Source organism: Mauremys mutica, chromosome 8 (genome assembly GCF_020497125.1).
Source record: "Mauremys mutica isolate MM-2020 ecotype Southern chromosome 8, ASM2049712v1, whole genome shotgun sequence".
NCBI lineage: Eukaryota > Metazoa > Chordata > Testudines > Geoemydidae > Mauremys > Mauremys mutica.
Window position 1 is genome coordinate 111281943 of NC_059079.1, and position 17760 is coordinate 111299702.

General features: G+C 45.9%; 1 long non-coding RNA gene across 1 annotated transcript; it reads left to right on the forward strand.

The window, feature by feature from the left end:
• Nucleotides 1–15582: 15582 nt before the first annotated feature.
• Nucleotides 15583–17365, forward strand: LOC123376677. The gene is made up of 3 exons (XR_006581886.1): nucleotides 15583–16449; nucleotides 16927–16999; nucleotides 17290–17365. It is a non-coding gene; the product is annotated as an uncharacterized LOC123376677 (long non-coding RNA).
• The last annotated feature ends 395 nt before the right edge of the window (nucleotides 17366–17760 follow it).

A 17760-nucleotide genomic window follows, 5' to 3' on the forward strand; every position in this document is an offset into this window, starting at 1 on the left:
AATGTAAATATAACAGAGAAGGAGCAGGGATAGAGGGTGTGACGAAGTGGGGATTTTCCCTTGTTATGTTGTATGTGAGTCTTACTGTTGAGCCTATGTGAGTTTTACTGTTTTGCATGAATACAGTGTATGCCTCAGTTTCCCTCTGTGGTGGTAATAGGGGTGTGTGACTTTGGCTGAGACCTCTGGGGTGGGTGAGGCTGCTCCAGCTGCCTGCACCTATGCTGTGACAAGTGTGTGATGTTGCACTCCATATGCTTTATGGAAACATGCTTCTGAATATGACATAATGTTAAATACCCCTTGTATGGTGTCATTAGAAAGCTTGTAATCTACTGAGTGTGTTCATCCTATGTGTTTGCATGTATGATCTCTATATCTGGAGCTAGGAGAATAAGATCTAAACTTGTCTCTCTGATGTAAATGTATTAAGTGGAGGCCTTTAAGGGTGCTCCAGAAATAATCAGTCGTAAATGGCCTTAGTTACTTGAACGCCTTCCTGTGTAGGTGTGGGCCAGCCCATGGGGAATCGAGATGAGGGGTCTTACAGTGATATGTGACCATGCCACCTGGTACTGAAATCCATCTTAAACCTGGTGCTTTTCCATTTAGCAGGAGGGGTGGGGACCCAGAGAGATAAGATTCCCGCCTTGTGCCAACACTATAAAAGGGGGAGGAGCAGCACAAAGGGGGCCAGTCGTGAGCAATCCCCTGCTTACCAGCGAGATGTCTGCTGGAACTCACACTACCTGGGGAAAGGATCGGGCCCAGACTAAGAAGGAGTCTGATCTGTGAAAGAAGCTTATTGGAACATTCCTGAGGGTGAGCTATTACCTGTCATCAGTTTCTTACTGTATTAGGCTTAAACTTGTGTGTTTTTGCTTTATTTTGCTGGGCGTCTTACTTTGTTCTGTCTGTTTTTACTTGAAACCACTTAAACAAAAATGATGTTAAGTAGGATTTATTAATGAACCCAAAGTAAGTGATTCATACCTGGGGGAGCAAACAGCTGTGCATCTCTCTCTATCGGTGTTACAGAGGATGGACAATTTATGAATTTACTCCATATAAGCTTTATACAGAGTGAAATGGATCTATTTGGGGGTTTGGATCCCATTGGGAACTGGGTGTCTGTGTGCTGGAGACAAGTAAGCTACTGAGCTGTTTTCACTTAAAGCCTGCAGCTTTGGAGGTGTGGTTCAAACCCCGGGTCTGTGTTGCAGCAGGCTAGCGTGCCTGGCTTCACAAGGCAGGGTTTTGGAAGACCCAAGCTGGCAGGGAAAATGGGCTCAGAGGTCATTTCAGTACGTCAGGTGACAGTCCCTGTGAGTGGGTGTCTGTGACTGAACCCATCACACGGTGCCTTTGTAACCTGAGACCCAGGAATGGGATGCAACCGAGTGACTTTTTGCTCAGGAAGAGACACAAAGACAAGGAGGGGGAGCAATGGGGGTGTCTGAGTTTGGGTCACTGGAAGCTGGCAGTCTGCTTGGGGGGACTGGAAGAGTGAGAATCCAGGGCATCTGGCCCACAACTCTCCAAGATGGACTGGGCTGAAAGTAATTGATTTCTGTGCTAACGAGTTCCGTTCTACGCTGCCTTCCTGTCGAATAATAAAACTTCTGTTCTCCCGGCTGTCTGAGAGTCACTGCTGACTGCGGAGCTGGGGTGCAGGGCCCTCTGGCTTCCCCAGGATCCCGCCTGGGCAGACTCGCTGTGGGAAGCGCAGGGTGAGGCAGGGAGGGGATGCTGAATGCTTTGCGATCAGACCCAGGAAAGTTGAAGCTGTGTAAGCTTCTTCCCCTGACTGTGTGCTCAGAGAGAGGAGGCTCCCCCAGAGTCCTGACTGGCTTTGTATGGAGTAGTTCCAGAGCATCGCCTGGTGACTCTATGACCGAGAGGGGGAAAAGTGTTGGTTTTTTTCAACTTCTGTGATACCTGAAACAGTGGTGTGTCAGAAGGATTCCCACCTTCTGAATTACTCCAGCAGTGTTTCCTCTTTTAGAGCCATGTGGAATTGATCTTCTCCACTTTCTACAGTTCCACCACTGAATGTGTCCTATGACTCAGGGTTTTCAGCCCTCTGTTTGTGGATCACAATTTGTTTTCTTTGCTCCTAAAACAGTAATTTAGGGCCTGAGATGAAAGTGTCACAGACCTGGATGGGGAATTTGAATGGATCTCAAATACAGTGAGATCATTTGGAGTTTACATTGCAGTTGGCCAAGTCTGTTGTAGGACTTTTCCTACTGAGATGAGATTGTTTGCAGATGGGGAGGCTGGCTGGTTGGTTTGTTTATTTGTTTTTTCCCCATTATGACGATGCTAGCACTTTTGTAAATAATATGACTCAAAACTAATGAGTGAAGGAGGTTTGAACGGCTCAGAGGAGAATGCAATGGGAGAATCTCTTGTCCTGATTCTGAGTCATGTAGCGTATAGGACTAACCAGCTTGCTTGCATAGATAGATAGGTTTATAGATTTTTCATATATATTTTAAGTTTAATATAAAATATATCTATTACAATAAACCAAATACTTGAGGTCTCTTGGGTTACAGCCAAGATTACTTTAAGGCTATATCCCGTATGTTAAGCTAAGGAAAGTTAACTTTACTTTTCAGGGTAAATGCTCTTAATATAGATGTATTAACAGGTGAAAAGTTATAGGCGTGGATACTTATTTACTTCTATGTCTGTAACCTTCTACCTAGACCCATAGATAATGAAGAATGGCATAGGGGGGGTTTCAACCCTCCTATACCCACAGACTTAACAGGGACACCACAAGGAAACTTATGTGCGTATGCTGTATACGTGTCATCAATACACACAAACCTATTACCCTATGGAGTAAGTGTAGTCTAACGTTTGTGGGTGAGGAATAAACTGTGGGCATAGGAGGGAGGATTTCTGGCACTTATGCCCTATAAAAGAGGTGACCCTCCTCGCTAGAGCACTTCACTTCACTGCACTCTGCTCTATCATTTTCACTTACTCTATCTTACTCACAGTCACTCACTCTATTCTATCTACGATAGTAGTAGCCATTATTAGTAGGCTGTCCTTGTTGTTCTTAGTTTAGTTCCCTTAAAACAAAGTTTAAGCTTGGTTTCCCTAAGCTTTTCTTCTTAGTTTTGTTTATTAGTCAATAAACCCTAACTTAAACTTAGGTTTTAAGTTAGCTCTTAGCATTAGTTTTTCTAAGCTCTGCATCAAAAATTAAGAAACTTGAAGCTGGAAGGCTGGTCCTGTGTCTCCTACCCCCAGGTTATCAAGAAAGTGTGTAAAGTATCAGAGGGGTAGCTGTGTTAGTCTGGTTCTGTAAAAGCAGCAAAGAATCCTGTGGCAGCTTATAGACTAACAGACGTTTTGCAGCATGAGCTTTCGTGGGTGAATGCCCACTTCGTCGGATGCAAGTAGTAGAGATTTCCAGGGGCAGGTATATATGCAAGCAAGAAGCAAGCTAGAGATAATGAGGTTAGATCAATCAGGGAGGATGAGGCCCTGTTCTAGCAGTTGGTCCATGTGGCAGGTACCCATGGAAGAACTCCACATGGACTCCTCCTGAGGGTCGAAATGACAGTCTGGACCTATACATTGAATGCTTCTGCCGACGTGCACAGGCAGAAATTGTGGAAAAACAACATTGCTTGCCTCACAACCTAAGTCGTGCAGAACGCAATGCCATCCACAGCCTCAGAAACCATCCTGACATTATAATCAAAGAGGGTGATAAAGGAGGTGCTGTTGTCATCATGAACAGGTCTGACTACCAAAAGGAGGCTGCCAGACAACTCTCCAATACCAAATTTTACAGGCTATTTCCCTCAGATCCCACTGAGGAATACACTAAGAAACTGCACCATCTACTCAGGACACTCCCTACACTAACACCGGAACAAATCAGAATAACCCTGGTTGGGGCTCTAAGGGTATGTTATCTACTACCCAAGATCCACAAACCTGGAAATCCTGGACGCCCCGTCATTTCGGGCATTCGAAGTCTCACTGAAGGACTGTCTGGATATGTAGACTCTCTACTCAGACCCTATGTTACCAGCACTCCCAGCTATCTCCGTGACATCACTGATTTCCTGAGGAAACTACAATGCATTGGTGACCTTCCAGAAAACACCATCCTAGCCACCATGGATGTAGAGGCTCTCTACACAAACATCCCACACACTGATGGAATACAAGCTGTCAGGAACAGTATCCCTGATGATGCCACAGCACAACTGGTTGCTGAGCTCTGTGCCTTTATCCTTACACACAACTATTTCAAATTTAATGACAATATATATCTCCAGATCAGTGGCATCACTATGGGCACCCGCATGCAGGGCCGCCCGGGGGGGGGGGGGGCAAGAGGGGCAATTTGCCCCAGGCCCCGAGTCCCACAGAGGCCCCCACCAGAGTTTTTTGGGGCCCCTGGAGCGGGGTGCGGAAAACTCTTGCGGGGCCGGGTGCAGGAGCTTCTTCCGCTCCCGGTCTTTGCTGGCGGAGGGTCCTTGCGCTCCGGGGCGGAAGGACTCCCCACTGGTGAATTACTGCCGAAGATGGAGTGGGACCCGCCACCGAAGTTCAGCTCAGTCTTTGGTGGCAATTCGGCGGCGGGGGGGCCCTTCTGTTCCGGGACCCACCGCCGAATTACCACCGAAGACCGGGCTGCGCTTCGACGGCGGGTCCCGCTTTGGCGGTAATTTGGCGGCGGGGGGCCCCCGCCGTGGGTCTTCGGGGCACTTCGGCAGCGGGTCCCGGAACGGAAGGGCCCCCCGCCGCCAAAGATCCCGGGCCCCTGGAATCCTCTGGGCGGCCCTGCCCGCATGGCCCCACAATATGCCAATATTTTTATGGCTGACCTGGAAAAATGCTTCCTCAGCTCCCGTCCACTCATGCCCCTTCTCTACCTATGCTACATTGATGACATCTTCATCATCTGGACCCATGGGAAGGAGACTCTGGAAAAATTCCACCACGATTTCAACAGCTTCCACCCCTCCATCGACCTCAGCCTGGACCAATCTACACGGGAGATAAGTGCAAATAAGTGATGGTCACATTAACACCACCCTATACTGAAAACCTACCGACCGCTATGCCTACCTTCATGCCTCCAGCTTCCATCCCAGACACACCACAAGATCCATTGTCTACAGCCAAGCACTGAGGTACAACCATATCTGGTCTAACCCCGCAGACAGAGACCAACACCTAGAAAATCTCCACCAAGCATTCTCAAGACTACAGTACCCACACAAGGAAATAAGGAAACAGATCAGTAGAGCCAGACGTGTACCCAGAAGCCTCCTACTGCAAGACAAACCCAAGAAAGAAACCAACAGGACTCCACTGGCCATCACATACAGTCCCCAGCTAAAATCCCTCCAATGCATCATCAGGGATCTACAACCCATCCTGGACAATGGTCCCACACTTTCACAGGCCTTGGGTGGCAGGCCAGTCCTCGCCCGCAGACAACCTGCCAACCTGAAGTATATTCTCACCAGCAACTGCACACCACACCATAGCAACTCTAGCTCAGGAACCAATCCATGCAACAAACCTCGATGCCAACTCTGCCCACATATCTACACCAGCAACATCATCACAGGACCTAACCAGATCAGCCACACCATCACCGGTTCATTCACCTGCAAGTCCACCAATGTAATATATGCCATCATATGCCAGCAATGCCCCTCTGTCCAGTTTGGCCGATGTACATAGCAGTCTCTAAGGAAAAGGATAAATGGACACAAATCAGACATTAGGAATGGCAATATACAAAAACCTGTAGGAGAACACTTCAACCTCCCTGGCCACACAATAGCAGATCTTAAGGTGGCCATCCTGCAGCAAAAAAACTTTAGAACCAGACTTCAAAGAGAAACTGCTGAGCTCCAGTTCATCTGCAAATTTGTTTAATCCTGAGCTGATGGTGTCAAAGACTGCGAATGGCTTGCCAATTACAGAACCAGTTTCTCCTCCCTTGGTTTTCACACCTCAACTGCTAGAACAGGGCCTCATCCTCCCTGATTGAACTAACCTGGTTATCTCTAGCTTACTTCTTGCTTGCATATATACCTGCCCCTGGAAATTTCCACTACTTGCATCTGAAGAAGTGGGTATTCACCCAGGAAAGCTCATGCTGCAAAATGTCTGTTAGTCTATAAGGTGCCACAGGATTCTTTGGTTAACATACTTACACCCTTTCTTTAAAAGCAGCAAAGATTTGCTGCATACAATACTATATTATCATATGTATCTTTTGAATAGCAGTAATGCAATTGTACCTTAGTAAGTCAATGGTAAAATACCCAGAGTTACAATTTCATTGATTTTAATAAAAAGTGTTTAAGGATATATCTGTCTCATTGTGAGCTTCCTGTCATACCCCCGAGGGTCCTTTGTAAATTCTGTGAAGCCTAATTTGAAAGAAGTGAGTCCTGAATAGTGTCCCCTATGGAAAGGAGAGGTGTGTCACAAATACTGTCCCCATCGGGACCAAAAGGTATGTTCTGAATATTGTTCCCTCTGGAGAGGTGTGTCTCAAATAGTGTCCCCTCCAGACGAGTCACCCCTTATAATAGTAGTCCTCCTGAGAACAAGAGGTGTGTCCTGAATACCGTCCTTTCTGGCAACAAGAGATGTGTTATGAGTACAGTGTCCTCCGGAGATGGAGTGTGGCATGAATACTTTGGCAACAAGAGGTGTCCCCTGAATAATGTCTGCTTCAGAAACGACAGGTGTAACACAAATACTGTCTCCTCCATGTTGCCCCCTCTCCCCGAAACATGTGTTTTATCAGTATTACTCCTCCTGGGAACAAGGGGTGAGTTCTGAATAGTGTCCCCTCTGGAAACAAGAGGTGTGTCTTGAATAACGTTCCCTTCAGAAAGCAGGGACGTGTGATCAATAGTACTCCTGGTGAGAAGAAGCGGTGTGGCCTGCGTACTGTCCCTGCTGGGCACGTGAGATGTGTTATGAGTACTCTGCCCTCCAGAAACAAGGGGTGAGTCACAAATACTGGCCCCTCTGGAAACAAGTGGTGTCCCCTGAATAGTGCTCCCTGAAGAAACAAGGGGTGCGTCATGAATTGTGGTCCCCCTGCAGAAACAAGAGGTGCGTCATAGATCGTACTCCTCCTGGGAGCAAGGGGTGTGTGCTGAATAGTGTCCTTTGTAGGAATATGAGATGTGTTATGACTCCCCTGCCCTCTGGATGTAAGGGCTGTGTCATGAATAGAAAGGAGAAGTGATCGCTGAATACTGTCCCCTCCAGAAACAAAGGGTGTGTCCTGAATTGTAGTCCTATCAGAAACAAGGGGTGTATCCTGAATACGGTCTCCCCAGAAACAAAGGGTGTGCTGTGAAATGCAGTCTCCCCAGAAACAAAGGGTGTGTCCTGAATTCTAGTTCCCCAGAACAGAATGTGTCGTGAATTGGAGTCGCACCAGAAACAAGGGGTGTATCCTGAATAATGTCTCCCCAGAAACAAGAGGTGTATCCTGAATAATGTCCCCTCCAGAAACAAAGGATGTGACCTGAATTGTAGTCCCTCAGAAACAGAATGTGTCGTGAATTGGAGTCCGCCCAGTAACAAAGGGTGTGTCCTGAATTGTAGTCCCACCAGAAACAAGGGGTGTATCCTGAATATGGTCTCCCCAGAAACAAAGGGTGTGTCGTGAAATGCAGTCTCCCCAGAAACAAAGGGTGAGTCGCAAATTGGAGTCCCCCTAGAAACAAAGGGTGTGTCCTGAGTTGTAGTCCCCCCAGAAACAAGAGGTGTATCCTGAATAATGTCCCCTCCAGAAACAAAGGGTGTGTCGTGAAATGCAGTCTCCCCAGAAACAAAGTGTGTCCTGAGTTGTAGTACCCCCAGAAAGAAGAGGTGTTTCCTAAATACTGTCTCCCCAGAAACAAGAGGTGTATCCTAAATACTGTCTCCCCAGAAACAAGAGGTGTATCCTGAATAATGTCCCCTCCAGAAACAAAGGGTGTGTTGTGAATTGTAGTCTCCCCAGAAACAAGGGGTGTATCCTGAATACTGTCTCCCCAGAAACAAAGGGTGAGTCGCAAATTGGAGTCCCCCTGGAAACAAAGGGTGTGTCCTGAATTGTAGTCCTACAAGAAACAAAGGGTGTATCCTAAATTCAGTCTCCCCAGAAACAAGAGGTGTATCCTGAATAATTGTCCCCTCCAGAAACAAAGGGTGTATCGTGAATTGCAGTCCTCCCAGAAACAAGAGGTGTATCCTGAATACTGTCTCCCCCAGAAACAAGAGGTGTTTCCTAAATACTGTCTCTCCAGAAACAAGAGGTGTATCCTGAATAATGTCTCCTCCAGAAACAAAGGGTGTGTTGTGAATTGGAGTCCCCCCAGAAACAAAGGGTGTGTCCTGAATTCTAGTTCCCCAGAACAGGATGTGTCGTGAATTGGAGTCCCCCCAGAAACAAAGGGTGTGTCCTGAGTTGTAGTCCCACCAGAAACAAGGGGTGTATCCTGAATACGGTCTCCCCAGAAACAAAGGGTGTGTCATGAAATGCAGTCTCCCCAGAAACAAAGGGTGAGTCGGAAATTGGAGTCCCCCTAGAAACAAAGGGTGTGTCCTGAGTTGCAGTTCCACCAGAAACAAGGGGTGTATCCTGAATAATGTCCCCTCCAGAAACAAAGGGTGTATCGTGAATTGCAGTCCCCCAGAAACAAGAGGTGTATCCTAAATGCAGTCTCCCCAGAAACAAAGGGTGAGTAGCAAATTGTAGTCCCTCCAGAAACAAAGGGTGTATCCTGAATACTGTCTCCCCCAGAAACAAGAGGTGTATCCTGAATACTGTCTCCCCAGAAACAAGAGGCGTATCCTGAATAATGTCCCCTCCAGAAACAAAGGATGTGACCTGAATTGTAGTCCCCCAGAAACAGAATGTGTCGCAAATTGGAGTCCCCCTAGAAACAAAGGGTGTGTCCTGAATTGTAGTCCCACCAGAAACAAGAGGTGTATCCTAAATGCAGTCGCCCCAGAAACAAAGGGTGAGTAGCAAGTTGTAGTCCCTCCAGAAACAAAGGGTGTATCCTGAATACTGTCTCCCCCAGAAACAAGAGGTGTCTCCTGAATAATGTCCCCCCCCCAGGAACAAAGGGTGTGTCCTGAATTGTAGTCCTACCAGAAACAAGGGGTGTACCTGAATACGGTCTCCCCAGAAACAAAGGGTGTGTCGTGAAATGCAGTCTCCCCAGAAACAAAGGATGAGTCGCAAATTGGAGTCCCCCCAGAAACAAAGGGTGTGTCCTGAGTTGTAGTCCCACCAGAAACAAGCGGTGTATCCTGAATAATGTCTCCCCAGAAACAAGAGGTGTATCCTGAATAGAGTCCCCCCAGAAACAAAGGGTGTGTCCTGAATTCTGTTTCCCCAGAACAGAATGTGTCGTGAATTGGAGTCGCACCAGAAACAAAGGGTGTGTCCTGAATTGTAGTCCCACCAGAAACAAGGGGTGTATCCTGAATATGGTCTCCCCAGAAACAAAGGGTGTGTCGTGAAATGCAGTCTCCCCAGAAACAAAGGGTGAGTCGCAAATTGGAGTCCCCCTAGAAACAAAGGGTGTGTCCTGAGTTGTAGTCCCCCCAGAAACAAGAGGTGTATCCTGAATACTGTCTCCCCCAGAAACAAGAGGTGTATCCTGAATAATGTCCCCTCCAGAAACAAAGGGTGTGTCGTGAAATGCAGTCTCCCCAGAAACAAAGTGTGTCCTGAGTTGTAGTACCCCCAGAAAGAAGAGGTGTTTCCTAAATACTGTCTCCCCAGAAACAAGAGGTGTATCCTGAATAATGTCCCCTCCAGAAACAAAGGGTGTGTTGTGAATTGTAGTCTCCCCAGAAACAAGGGGTGAATCCTGAATACTGTCTCCCCAGAAACAAAGGATATGACCTGAATTGTAGTCCCCCAGAAACAAAATGTATCATGAATTGGCGTCTCCCTAGAAACAAGGGGTGTATCCTGAATACTGCCACCCCCAGAAACAAGAGAGGTGTGTCATCAATAGTATGCCTCATGGGAACACGAGGTGTGTCCTGAATCCTGTCCTGTTGAGAAACAGGGATGTTTCTTGCCCTTATGGCTTGTAAAAAGTGATATTAGAAGCAATGGGGCATGGCTCCCTTGTGCCCTCTGTATCAGTGCCCCTGTGCTTGGCGCAGCTCCATGCAAAGCTGGTCATGGGAACCTCTTGTCTGCTGTGCAGAGGGCAGGGGCTGATGTTTCGGGGTGTGTGTGGGGGTGTTACAGGCATCTGTGATGTTGCCTCTGGGTTATGAGTAGCAGATGCTGAGTGCTGCTGATGGACTCAACAACCCTTCTGAATAGTGAGGTCTCTGCTTAAAGTGAGAGTGTGCTGTCTCTCTCATTCCCTGAACACACACAGCCTCTCTCTTTCACATACATGGTTGGACTGTTATAGTCTCTACTATTTTATTCTTTCAACAGAAGTAATATGTGTACAGTGCATTTGAAGGATTACAGTACTCTTCGTTTATTTGTTTCTGTGGTCTGTGCATTTCATAATTTTACTACTACTCTAAGAATTAAAGTTAAGGTAGAAGTGAGTTCTAAAATGCCTCACCTGGCCATGGCTGGCATAATTGTAATTCATGATTTAAAACAACAACAATGATAGAGCACAATATGATAAAAGTCTGGCAATCAAATAATAGTATCCTGCTAGAGCATAAATTTTGCTTCAACGCACAACTTTAGACACTGCAAATGAAGGTTGCTTATTTTCAAATCGTATTTTTAGTGATATCTGCAAAAGACCTTAACACTTGTATGAAAATAAATGTAGTTCCATGTATGATACTAATAGCCATGATGGAATCAAATGTTAGTGAGTCATGTACGTGATTTTGATAGGTAAACATAAATGCAAAAATATTTAGAGACATTAATTTCCTTTCTTAATAAAAGAGAAAACAACACATTAATAATGTTTTTTTAGTGAATGGTTTTTCACTGTGCTAAAGAGTATTTATTTAATGTTGACTAGATAATGGCAGTAAATGCAGAGTGTGTGTTAAGTGGATATTAAGCAGAGTTTGTTTATTTTTTCAATTTGTATATATCTGTATTAAAGCTAGTGTACAAAATATGAAAATTGTGTTTCTGATATAATTGTTAAAGCTCCAGAACTGACAACCTGATGCTTGGAAGTGGGACTGTCTTATCTCCTGATTGGTGTAAACTTACATAGATACAATACTCCTGCCAGCTAAATCCTTATTCTTTAATTGAAACAGATACAAAGTCCAGTTAAAGCCACATTATTTATTTAAATTATTATGTGGAAGAAACCTGGAGTTTTCAGGTGCTCAACTAGCCCCTGGAATCATCATTAAAATTGCCTCACTGCCTCAATATGAAATGTTGCCTCTGGTGAGCCATGAGCGGCCAGAGGGCTGTGGGCTATGGCAAGTTCCAGCCCCCTGTTTGACAGCATGAAGTCGGCCTTGAGCTGTATGACGAGTGCCAGGCAGCACAAGCTGCAGCAGCAGTGGAGGTGCAAGGGTGGCAATATGCTATGCGACCCTTATGTCTGTGATGCTGCTGAGGGTGGTGACATTGCCTTAAGACAGAGATGGACAAACTACGGCCCGCTGGCCACATCTGGTCCGTGGATCCCTCCTGTCCAGCCCCTGAGCTCCTGGCTTGGGAAACTAGCCTCTGGCTGTCCCCTGCTGTCCCTACTGCTGTGCAGCCTCAGTTTGCCCTGCTGGTGGTGCAATGCTATGGGTGGCAAGCAGGGCCAGCTTTAGGAAGTGTGGGGCTCAATTTGAATACCCAGCGGTGGTCTGGGTGTTTGGCGGCACTTTGGCGGCGGGCTGTTCACTTGCTCCTGGTCTTCCGTGGCACTGAAGGACCCATCACTGAAATGCCGCCGAAGACTGATAGCGAGTGAAGGAGCTGCCACTGAAATGCTGCCGAAGATCTGGCCCACTGTAGGATGAGTAAAAAAATTCAAAAGGTATGCAACTTAGGTGCTCTTCTTTAGGGCATGGGTCTCTCTTAGGTGTGGGGGTCTGATTTGGGGGAATTGAGATACCTCTTTCAGCAACCCCCCAAGTGCACCTACCGTGGAGTCACATACTCTCTGCAGGTAGCATTTTCTTTTTAGGAATCTGAAATATGGTAATTATAGTGTTACCTGGTGATAGAGTTTGAATCTTCTATAGATTCACATTGTAAGATGAAAGGTTGATCACTACATCAAGAGGAACAGTGCTTCCTGCTGTCAAGCTAGAAATGAACTAAAGAGTTTCTGTGGCACCTGAGTCTGTATTTATAGCTGCCTTTGGCTTCTAAGGCATGCTGGGAAATGGAGGGGGTGGAGCTTAGGCAGTATATAAGCTGGTGTATTGTCACCTGAAGTCATTCAGCTTTGTGGTGGTCCAAAGAGATGTGCATAGGTGCTTCTATGGGTGTTTTTAGTCATGGTGAGTATTGATACAGGGTAATGATGACATGTTAATGTACTGTTTTCCTTGTCTTATTGCTGTGTAATGTGTTTTTATTTCATTTCAGGTTGTTCATAGTGTGTTTGATTTATGATTTTTATTTTCATTGGGAGGGAATACATTGGGGGTTGTTTCTGATAGAGCATCTGTTAAACACCCATATCCAGTACCAGTGGCACATCTGTGGTGTTGGACTGTTGTAGAAGAATTACAGTATTCTGTTTGGGTTAGGTGGGGACCGGTCTGAGGAAACTGTAATATTTAGTAAGAGTTTTGTGGTTTAACCTTGTGTATTTTGTCATAAGCCTTCTTCATATTTGCAGCTGTATCCAGATCTGGTACCAAGGTGCCTTGTGACATTAAAGGTTGTGAATATTTTTATTTTTGACTGTCATGCTGGTGCTGTATGTTTGTGAGTGATTTCAACATATGGGAGTGAAGGCCTGTCTACCGAGGCAAAGGGGACATTGAGAGGGGGAGCTCCTGTCCAATTTCCAAATATCAGTATATGCGAAAGGGTTTGATGGTCAGAAGCGTTTGTGATGTTGAGGTGCTTTCATTAGTTATGGGAGTTATCTAAAGTTTGTCCATTCTTAATGGGCCTGTGAGTGGTGGGTGGGTGCTTGTTGTATGGAGATTGATTGATTGCTGGCAGCTTGATCTGTCTGTAACTAGAGATGCTCCATTCTCAATTCCTCTCTTACACAGCAGTGGGTTTGCATGACAGGTCACCAATTCATCATTGTGTTCTCCTCTACATGGGTGTGGTTTTCCGAGGAGGATGTGAGCATCCTAGTTAGCGACAGGCCCCTGCGGTGTAGGGAAAGGGGGAGGGGCATGAGTGTGTAGAGGTGTAGCTATTTTCTGTGTGGATGTGTGTTTGGGGTGGGGTGCTCTGAGGGGTGGGGTGCAATTAGTAGTAGGTGTTCCTTCTCAAGGAAGCAGTATGTAGGTGCGGTCATTTTTCATATTGTGCAGTTAGGAGCTTTGTGAGTTGAGTTTATAACTGAGAATTTGCTATCAAACTTTGTTTTTATTTGCAGATGTGTCAAGACTACTTGGTACAGGATCTGATTCCATGGAGGGTTGTGACTACATCTCCTTGACAGTCATGACATCGCTGTATGGCTATTGATGTATGGCAGCGAAGGCCCTTGGAGAAAGGAAAAGACCTTCTTGAGAGCAGGAGTGGCCGTCAAAGTTAAGTATCTCCTGAATGGTTTGATAGTCAGAAGTATTTGAGCCGTTGAGGAGCCTTGTTTAGGGATGGGAGTCCTCTACACCCTGGCCATTCTTAATGGGTGCATTAGGGAGTTTACTGTATGGAGGGAGTGTGCACTTTCCTTGGAGGAAAGTCGATTGCTGCGAGAGTGACCTGTCAGTAACTAGCGATGCTCCGTTCTCAGTTCTTTTTTCTTACACGGCACTGGGTTTGCATGATAGGTCATCACTTCATCTTTTCTCCATCTTCTACATGGTTGTGGTTTTCTGAGGAGGATGTGAGCATCCTAGTTAGCAACAGGCCCCTGTGGTGTAGGGAAAGGGGGAGGGGCACGAGTGTGTAGAGGTGTAGCTATTTTCTGTGTGGATGAGTGTTTGGGGTGGGGTGCTCTGAGGGGTGGGGTGCAATTAGTAGTAGGTGTTCCTTCTCAAGGAAGCAGTATGTAGGTGCGGTCATTTTTCATATTGTGCAGTTAGGAGCTTTGTGAGTCGAGTTTATAACTGAGATTTGCTGTCAAACTTTGTTTTTATTTGCAGATGTGTCAAGACTACTTGGTACAGGATCTGATTCCATGGAGGGTTGTGACTACATCTCCTTGACAGTCATGACATCGCTGTATGGCTATTGATGTATGGCAGCGAAGGCCCTTGGAGAAAGGAAAAGACCTTCTTGAGAGCAGGAGTGGCCGTCAAAGTTAAGTATCTCCTGAATGGTTTGATAGAAGTATTTGAGCCGTTGAGGAGCCTTGTTTAGGGATGGGAGTCCTCTACACCCTGCCCATTCTTAATGGGTGCATTAGGGAGTTTACTGTATGGAGGGAGTGTGCACTTTCCTTGGAGGAAAGTCGATTGCTGCGAGAGTGACCTGTCAGTAACTAGCGATGCTCCGTTCTCAGTTATTTTTTCTTACACGGCATTGGGTTTGCATGATAGGTCACCACTTCATCTTTTCTCCATCTTCTACATGGTTGTGGTTTTCCGAGGAGGATGTGAGCATCCTAGTTAGCGATGGTCCCCTGTCGTGGTGGGACGTGGGGAGGGCCAGCAATATGTGGATGAGAGTCTGTAGGGTGGGTGGGTGCTTCTCTGAGTAGAGTGTAATGTGTAGTAGATATTCCTTATCTTCTGGAAGCAGTATGGAGGTGAGGTCATCTTTCATACCGTGTAGTTGGGTGCTTTGTGAGTTGGTTTTTCAGTTAAGCTTTGTTTGTATTTGCAGATGCCTCCAGATCTGGTATCGTGTTGTGTCTTTCTGTGGAGGATTGTGACTTCATCTGTTTGACTGTCACTGAACTGCTGTACAGATGTTGATGTATGGGAGGGAAGGCCTCTGTAGCAAGGAAAAGAAGATATTGAGATTGGGAGTGGCTGTCAAAGTTAAGTATTTGCTGACGGCTTTTATGGTCAGAAGTATTTGAGATATTGAGGCTTTTCGTTTATGGATGGGAGTCCTCTAAACTGTGTCTGTTCTTAATGGGCACGTAAGGGGTGGGTGGGAGCTTGTTGTATGGAGGGAGGGAGTTTGTGTTTTCCATGGATGAAGGTTGATTGCTGGGAGAGTGACCCATCTGTAACTAGAGATGCTCTGTTCTCAGTTCTTTTTTCTCACGTGGTACTGGGTTTGCATGGCAGTTCACCACTTCATCCTTTATACGTCTTCTACATGGTTGTGGTTTTCTGAGGAGGATGTGAGCATCCTAGTTAGCGAAGGGCTGCTGTTGTGGTGGGATGTGGGGAGGGCTAGTAATATGTGGATGAGTGTCTGGGGTGGGTGGGTGCTTGTCTGTGTGTGGGGGGTGTAATTTGTATTATTTATTCCTTTTCTTCAGGAAGCAGTATGTAGTTGAGGTCCTCTTTTGAATTGTGTAGCTGTGCATGTTGTGAGTAGGTTTGCAGTTGAGCTTTGTTTGTATTTGCAGACGCATGCAGATCTGGTATCGTGTTGTGTCATTCTGTGGAGGGTTGTGACTACATCTGTTTGACTGTCACTGCATTGCTGTATAGATGTCGATGTATGGGAGCGAAGGCCCATGTACAAAGGAAAAGGCGATCGGGAGTGGCTGTCAAAGTTAAGTATCTGCTGGAGGATTTGATGGTCAAAAAGTATGTGTGCTGTTGAGGCTGTAGGGATGGGAGTCCTCCGAAGCCTGCCTGTTTGTAATGGGTTCATGAGGCAGCTCATTGAATGGGAGTGGGAGTTTTCTGTGGAGGAAGTTGACTGATGGAAGAGTGACCTGTCTGTAACTAGAGATGCTCCATTCTCCCTTCTTCTCTCATAAATGGCACTGGGTTTGCATCACTGATCACCACTATCCTGTTTGTCTGTCCTCTATTGGGTGTTGGTTTTCTGAGGAGGATGTGAGCATCCTAGTTACCGATGGGCCCCTGTCAGTGTTGGGAAAGGGCCATGAGTACTGTGTAAATGTGAGTATTTTGCATGTTGATTTTAAATGTATAGAAGTAGTTTGTTGCTGCTTCATTGTAGGTAGGAATGTGCTGGGGCTCTTTCACGGTGTCAAATAGGTTAGTTTAGCAAAGGGAGTGTGGTATTGTGGTGTTGTGAGCATTAGCAATAATCTGGTGTTTATTGTTTGTGTGCCACAGGGGTATTTGAGTCCAGAACTGAGGGAATGGGCTGTAGCAAGTGTGCCCCGTTTGGTTTACATGGGTTCTTGTAAATATGGTGCCAGTGGGCACAGAGGAGCTGTTTGCATCCATGAGGTAAGTGTTAAGTTAGAGCATTTAGTGCAGTCCTGTTGATGGGAGTGTGTTTTTTTCTGTGTTAGATAAGGTGGGTTTATGATGAATGGGTTCATCACCAGTTTTGTGTGTGAGACAACAGATGGAGAAGACAATATTTGGGTTAAGTTGTTGCTTGTTCTGTAGAAGAAGGTTGGACTTAGGTGGGTGGTTAGTGAGAGTGTTGTCGTGTTTGCCCTAAAATGTTGAGTAGTTTTCCTTGAATATATTGTGTGATGTGTTGATATTCCTCAGGGAAGGGGTATTGGTGGGGAGGCGCGTGTGGAAAATATGTAATGGGACTGAGGAGTTGCAGTTCAAGGGAAGGGTGAGGGAATTTCATGACTGGTGATTCCTGTGTTCCCGTAGATGGTTTGTTGAAGAAATAGGGTGGGATTTGTTGCATCATCTGTGGGTTTGACTTTGAGTCCTTGTTGGATTCTTATTTTGTGTTTGCAGATCCTTAAGAGGCTTCAAGAGGTGCAGTTTGTGAAAGAAGGATAGATGTGAAGCCCCATCTGGTGGAAAAAGAGTGAGTACTCTGGTTATTTTTCTGTGTTTTGTATCGTGTGCTGTTCTTTTAAAGTCTTGTTCGCTTTCTGATGCATGTATGTGGATGTACATGTTGGGATACTAGTATCGATAATCTGTAAAAGAAGGTGTCACGGTGTATGCAGTTGGTGTTGCATTTGCTTGTGGGGGAATGGAAAAGAGTGATGCAGAAATAGGTGCTGGGTGTGTAATCACAGATGGTTTGAGATGGTCTTCATGGTGTCAGTCAGTGTGTACTGTGAGTGTCATGAAATGTTTTTATCATTGTAGGTTTTGTGTGAAGATGGGGATCCAGTTGGGCAAAGAACAAGTGAAGTAGAAGTATGCCTGTGGGGGACATGAAGTATTTAATTCCCAAAATGGAAGGGGATTTGATGTCAACTTTGCAAGTTAAGTATGTGTCATTTGTTGTTCTGTGTGATGTTGGAGATGGGAAATGTCTGTCACTGGGTGCACGTCACTGGGCATCACAGGTACTTATGTTTAGCATTTTAGCTCTCAGTTTCTAAAACAAAAGGTCATTGAATTTGTGAACTGTTTTCTCATTCTCATAGGAATCTATTTCCATCTCTGTGGTCGGAAAGTATCAGCGTCACCGGAGAAGACTTCAGTGTGCGTTGTTCGGAGCAATTGGGCTTTGATAATGTATTATTTGGGTCAAGATGTGAAGTGTTGTCTGTTTGATGGCTAGAATGTAGTAGAGCAGCGGGGCTGATGTCACCGTGTTTTGGTAGATACCTG